The sequence below is a fragment of the Orcinus orca genome, chromosome 3 (genome assembly GCF_937001465.1).
Source record: "Orcinus orca chromosome 3, mOrcOrc1.1, whole genome shotgun sequence".
Taxonomy (NCBI): domain Eukaryota; kingdom Metazoa; phylum Chordata; class Mammalia; order Artiodactyla; family Delphinidae; genus Orcinus; species Orcinus orca.
Window position 1 is genome coordinate 20,958,095 of NC_064561.1, and position 6,822 is coordinate 20,964,916.

Here is a 6,822-nt window from a genome sequence, read left to right on the forward strand (position 1 = left end):
ATTATGCTGAGGTATGTTCCCTGTATGCCCACTTTCTGGAGAGTTTTTACCATGAATGGATATTGAATTTTTTCAGAAGCTTTTTCTGCATCTATTGAGATGATCATATGGTTTTTAGTCTTCAATTTTTTACTGTGATGATAAGAGACCTAAGACAGCTACAGAGGCTAAGTGACCTTTCCTTCCCTGAATGGGTAGGTATCCTTGTTCTGCCTTCTAACTGAGTTAGTATCTGAGTAAAGAACTGCCAGGTGTCATTTAGTTCACAATACACTGCTGTGGCAATACAGAAATGAATTTGCCTAAGTCATTTGGCTTTTCTCAATTATAGTAAATGAATATACTGAATGAATACTTCAACTTAAGGAAATGTTCTTAAAAATATATTAATGTAGGCAACTTCAGTGGAGAACTGAAAACAAAACAAAACATTCAGGTAAAGGGCTGAAATAAAAGTACACTCAGTTGTATCCAGTTTCCTCTTGTAAATCTCTCTTTTTAATTTGAGAGGACAGTCACTTGAGAATATCTGACTTGGGGCTAAGGAAATCTAAGCCTTCTTGGCCACACTGTATTCTCTTATGTCATTTACTAAAGACACCAGGTGGGCTGCTGAAAAAAGAGTGGGAAAAATCAATCCCTCACATCCAAAGGACGGCTCTTGAAAATATGTGTGTTGTTGTAGTTATTTTGCTCTTCTGGCCTCAGAAGTTCTAATCTTAACCTTAGCCCCTCATGGAGAGAGACTTTGTAAACCAATTCCCACATTACTCATTATGTGACCGTTGAAAAAGAGAAACCCAGCTCTTTTCCTGTGCTTTCAACCAGTTATCTTCTTCAAAAATCTGTTTGGATTGTTATACCTTAATCTTGCCTGGCAAGGGACTTATGGGAAGGTTCTTATTGTTTGAAAGTTTGGTGCCAGTATCTGCAAAGAAAGAAGAAAGATGTGTTTATCAAACATCCCAATAGTGAAGGTGTGTGAAAGCAACTTTTGAAAAAGTTAATCTGTCAGAGTTTTGCCGTATTATTACATTTTATTTTATTCATTGAAAATAAATAATTATCAATGAATCCTTTCTAGATTTTCTAGTTTCCCAAAGTTCCCTGTATTCACATTCTAAGAGGAAAAATGGTATTTTAAGTCACTGCTCTCCACCTTATATTATTTATAATCACTCCTCGTGACTCCTTCCAAGAAACGTGATCCTGAGAAGTGTCCTTTGTTTGTCTTTGTGGAATAAGTGATGAGGATGCGTCCTGGAGACCTGTGAGATGTTTAACTTGTGGCATAGTGAAACTAGGATGGAGAGTTCTGGAAAGATCTGGAAAGGTGGCTGGTAGGGTGTGGCCAGATGTGGGAGAAGAGAGACGTACAGAGAGAGGGAGAGGAAATTTTCAGAGGGAGAAAATGAAACAAATAATTAAATAAGTTTTGTTGTGTGCTGTGGGATGCAAGCCTTCCTCTCCCCCTTTCCTTCACAATGTCTTTGTTAAAGACTGTGTTTTTCATTAGTTTTACTAAGATAGGATTTGCCGTTTTGTTTGGAAACTGAGAATGGACCCATGGAAACAGTTATATTTGGGTTATCTCTGACTGTCTTTAATGAAGAACATAAATATGGGCCCCACTATCTATGCACATGCTATCACCATGCCGTTTTTGTTCTCTGTTCATATATCTAAGTCCTCTTCTTTCTTTAAGGTCAATCTCAAATCTCATCTGAAATGTACATTTATTGATAGATTCAACCCATAATGAACTGTCCCTTCTTTGTCCTCCTTAGGCCCTGATTATTTATAAAAACTCATGTTTGAACTTAGAGACTGTCCAATATGATATATTAGTTATTTCACCAGCATATGTTATATCCTCAACACAATTATACACTTTTGTGGGGCTGGGATCATACATTCTGTAATTTTTCTCAGTACTTACACTTACTTTGATAAAAAGCGCATTCATTCATCTAAACATCATTTATTGGGTGTTAATTAAATATCTCAACTCAGTAAATATTGTTTGAATAAATGCATGCATGAATGAGGGAGTATGCAATAGGTAGCCTAATGTACCGCCCAATGTGAGAAAACCAAAAACATAAACACAAAAGCAAGCCAAAAAGTGGACCAGGACTTTCTGTAAAATATCCTGCTTTTTGTTGGATGATGCCATGAAAATCAAGATGCTCCTGAAAGGTCTTAATAGCTGACCAAGAATAGTAAACAATTGAAATTCTCTCAGGCTTCTTCAACCCTATCACTGGACACATTTATACCTCTCCGGAATGGTATTAAAAGAAGAGATTAATAAAGCTTTTATAGATGAGTTGATAAATCTCTAAATATTTAAGTCGTCATTGCCTCCTAGGTTTTCTCTATTTTGGGTTTCCAAAAGATTTCAATAAACCACAGGATAATTAAAAATTAGACATTATCTTCCTTACCTTGATGTTTTTTGATGGTAAACACCTTTTTATTCTCTCCATAGTGCTGCCCAATTTCCACCAGTACAGTACTTAAGTGAATTTTGCTCTGGATGGTGGGATATATAAGATGTAAACGAATTGTTTGTATATGTTTTAGAATTCTTCAAAAGGGCCTGGCCATGGAAATGCATTGAATATTACTTAAATAACTAAAGTAACTTCCTGAGAATTATTATTCTATTCTGGTTAGGATATATCTGCTCTGGTTTGTTAAAATTTCCCTTTAGAGTGGTTTTAATTTTGTTTCTGATAGGGTCCTAGGATTTATTGCCACACCCATCCTGCATCTGTTTTTCTTTGAATTACTCTCCTTGCAGTTTCTGATTCATACAGGGCCTTACAGGTTAGTGACAACCTGGCCATCACAACGCTGGGAAGGACAGGCCTACTTTACAGAGGTGTTGATGTTTTCTGTACCTGAAGGTTTTCAAGAGATATCAATCTTCCTCACCACCGCCCTTGGCCCTCTTAATGGACTAAGCAATTCCTCATGAAATTTCTGTGGGATATCTGTACCAACTTCTCAATATTGTTCCATCCTGAGTCTAAATTCCTGGCCTGAAGGTAATGTTAGATTTCTAGCTCCAGCCCCTATTTACATAAGGCCTATACTAAGGAACGGAACCCACAGACATCAGTCCGCTCTTCTTTCTCTGGATTTAATTTCTCTGTTACTTTCTGAAACATGCAGGTGTTCCTTGCTTTCTTTTAATCTCAGCTATGTGCTTTTAACTTTTTCAAAATTGACCCAGAATTTACATGTGTCTCCAGTAAGAGTACATTAAATTGAGCTTAGTCTGCTATTCTACTGGCATATTTGAGATCCAGATAATTTGCTAGTTAACTGGATTCAATGAATTGTATATTTCAGGCATCTAAAAATCACCATGTTCCAAATTTCCCTCCTTATAGTTAGTAATTTTCTTGGGAATCTGGATGAGATTAAATGGAATAAAGTTAGTGAGTGGCCCAGGAATGCCTGAAAGTTTGTTTGTCAGAGTGGCCAGGGAAAGTTAAGCAAGGAAGAAAAGCAAATGAAAAACAGAATCACATTATTATGGCTGAGTTTACTCCCAGGATTCCATGCAGAGCTCTCTGTAGAGCTGGGTTGGGTTATAACTTATGCCAGAGCTCTACGTGGGGCTGACACCATCTCATGCCAAGCTCTCAGTTCTGGGCTCACGTCATCTCTGGTCCACTCTGTGGAGTGGAAACTTCGGAGGAATGGCCAATGTGTTCCGCAGCGTAGGAAGAGGGAACTTGTGAATGTGACTTTCTAAATTGTGGAGGAACTAAGCACTGTAAATGTGCCTTGAACTATGTTGTTTAATTTGACCAGTCAGATCAATGACTTTCCCCTTGAATGAAATGCTGCTACGTATATGAGCAGAAAAACAAAACTGGTATAAGGAATAGATAGCTAGTGGGAAGCAGCCGCATAGCACAGGGAGATGCGCTCGGTGCTTTGTGACCACCTAGAGGGGTGGGATAGGGAGGGTGGGAGGGAGGGAGATGCAAGAGGGAGGAGATATGGGGACATATGTATAACTGACTTACTTTGTTATAAAGCAGAAACTAACACACCATTGTAAAGCAATTATACTCGAATAAAGATGTTAAAAAAAAAACTGGTATAAGGAGATGGAGAGACTGGGAGTCTTATTTTCCCACCAATTAACTTTGCCTCTGACCATGACCTTCCCTTTGAGTCTCCTAGACCTTGGGGATGATCGCAACCCCTTGGGTTGGGTGACGGCAACCCCATCTTCACTAGAACCTCTATAGTTAACTTTGATTTTTCCCACTCCGTCTATCCATCCCATGTGTGCAGTCAGACATTTGATCTTGGACTTTTCCTGACAAAATATGCTTGAATATAACCATTTCTTTTCACTCCCACTGCTACTGCTATTGTCACTGCCTTAACTAGGGCTTTATCTTTAAGTTCTTTATATAAATATATAAATATCTATATATAAATATAATATACAAATAAATAAAATATAATATTAATTCTGATGATTTTAAAGTCTTTTCTTGATAAAGACTTTTCCTGATAAAGATACACAATATCTTATATAAATATTTTTGTATTATCTGTTCTTTTCTTAGAATTTTAGTCATATGATTCTATCTCTTGGTTTGTCTAGAAGTTTTTGATTGAATGCTGGCTATTTTATTTGGCTTTTTGTTGTTTTTCTCAGTGGAAACGTTGTTTTGCTTCAAAATATTTTATTCTACCTGGAAGTAGCAAATCTTCAAATTACAATTTTTTAAATGCTTTCAAATATCAATACTATAGGTGTCACAAAATCTAGAAAAATGACATTTAAAAATGAACTACTGCCAGATGTGTCTCTATAAAACTTTTCCCCCACTCTTTTAGCTATATATTCTTTAACTGCCTCCTCATACGACAGTTTATGTATTTTCGAAATAAAATTTTAAGAAATAAACTTTGTAGTTTTTAGACATAGATTTCTTGTAACATGGTTGATTAGAATTTGCTTCTAGTTATTAATAGTTTAGAAAAGTTTATTTCAGCTTCACAATTTATTACTGATAATGTCACATTAATTTTCATTGTTAACTTTTGAGAAAACCTCTAAGGATTACTTCCTCATAAATATTTACTATTATAAATGCATTACTGATTTCAGTACTGCTATAGGTTTGTGCATTACAGGGATTCTGATAAAATACTCATTCACACCATTCCATTACACACATTGTTCATGGAGTATATTCATTTATTTATTTATTTATTTATTTTTGGCTGTGTTGGGTCTTCGTTGCTGTGCGCAGGCAGGCTTTCTCTACTTGCACGGAGTGGGGGCTACTCTTCGTTGCGGTGCACAGGCTTCTCATTGCGGTGGCTTCTCTTGTTGCAGAGCACGGGCGCTAGGCACGGAGGCTTCAGTAGTTGTGGCTCGCAGGCTCAGTAGTCGTGGCTCACGGGCTCTAGAGCGCAGGTTCCGTAGTTGTGGCACACCGGCTTAGTTGCTCCGTGGCATGTGGGATCTCCCCAGACCAGGGCTCGAACCCTTGTCCCCTGCATTGGCAGGTGGCTTCTTAACCACGGCGCCATCAGGGAAGCCCCTGGAGTATATTCTTGACAGAAGAAAATTTCCGTTTTGACTAAGCATTGATGAGAACTGAATCTTTGACTTATCTTTCACATGCCTGATGATTGAAATAATTTTCCACAGAATAGCTTCTGGTTTTGTACTTTTCAGTTCTTTTTTTCTTCTTCAAACGCACATGCTTTGAGAGCTGTGAAGTGCAAGACATGGCTATATTGTAAGGTGGTTTTTGTCCTTATGCTTCTGTGTCTTGTGCTAGTTAAGTCAGTAGAGTAGTCAGTATGAGTACTGGAAGTTATTCCTGTAATGGGATAGTATATAGTCAATTACATATGGTGGTGTCTGAAAATCACATAATAGCCTCACTTAAAACATCTCCTTAGGGCTTCCCTGGTGGCGCAGTGGTTGAGAGTCCACCTGCCGATGCAGGGGGCACGGGTTCGTGCCCCGGTCCAGGAAGATCCCACATGCCGCGGAGCGACTAGGCCCGTGAGCCATGGCCGCTGAGCCTGTGCGTCCAGAGCCTGTGCTCCACAACGGGAGAGGTCACAACAGTGAGAGGTCCCCGTACCACAGAACAAAAGAAAATCTCCTTAGCCAGATTTCAAAAAAGCCTGTGGCCATTCCAATATGATCCAACATAGCAGAATATGATAGAAGGAAAATTGGCAAAGAAAGAGACGCTGGTCTTACCTGATGGAAGTGAAAATATCTCACTTTTGACAATTTTGCAAAAACCTATAATTCCATGAATTAATTTCTAGGGTTCTTCATAGGACCTAAAAAGGAACCCATAGAGTTGTGGAACAACAATAGAAGCTTCTGTGATGAGAAGCCCAGGCACCGCAACAAACAGTAGCCCCCGCTCGCCGCAACTGGAGAAAGTCTACACGCAGCATTGAAGACCCAATGCAGCCAAAATATAAATAAATAAATAAAAATAAATAAATTTATTTTAAAAAAAGTAATACTCTGGTTTGAGGCATGAGAAGAGAAATTAGCTAATCCTTTCAGAACTTTTAAAATATCAAACTCAGTCTCTAAGATTTTAGCATTATATACAACATCGATTACTTATTAGTGGTTTGGGAAGGCCAATTTAAAATTTTCTGATCTTACTGTATTGAAATTCACGGCCCTAATGTTTTCCACATTGACTATATGAATGATGAAGTAAAGTCAATCATGTATTTCCTTTCCGACTGGGCAAAAAACAAAATTTTGAAAAGTGTTTGGAGTACTGACTTTTG